Source organism: Petaurus breviceps, unplaced genomic scaffold (genome assembly GCF_028583685.1).
Source record: "Petaurus breviceps papuanus isolate PSGF00001 unplaced genomic scaffold, PetGlider_PUasm1.0 126, whole genome shotgun sequence".
Classification (NCBI taxonomy): domain Eukaryota; kingdom Metazoa; phylum Chordata; class Mammalia; order Diprotodontia; family Petauridae; genus Petaurus; species Petaurus breviceps.
The window spans coordinates 11507525-11507789 of record NW_027185655.1 but is presented as its reverse complement, the minus strand read 5'-3'; positions in this window follow the sequence as shown (position 1 = coordinate 11507789).

Below are 265 nucleotides of genomic sequence, written 5' to 3'. Positions count from 1 at the left end.
TATTTTAACAAATATCCCTATCCTATCCGTATTCTTTCTGCTAAGAGTGATCTCATGAGCTTGGGCAAGTTACTTAATTCTGTTTGACTCAGTTTCCTCAATTATAAAATGAGTTGCAGAAGGAAATGGGAAACATTCCACTATCTTTACTAAGAAAATCCCAAATCTGGTCATGAAGAGTTGGCCATGACTGAAGAAGAGGCCTTCAATGACTGTTCCCTTAACTAATAATGTTAGAGAGCAAGAAGGCTTGTATCATACATTC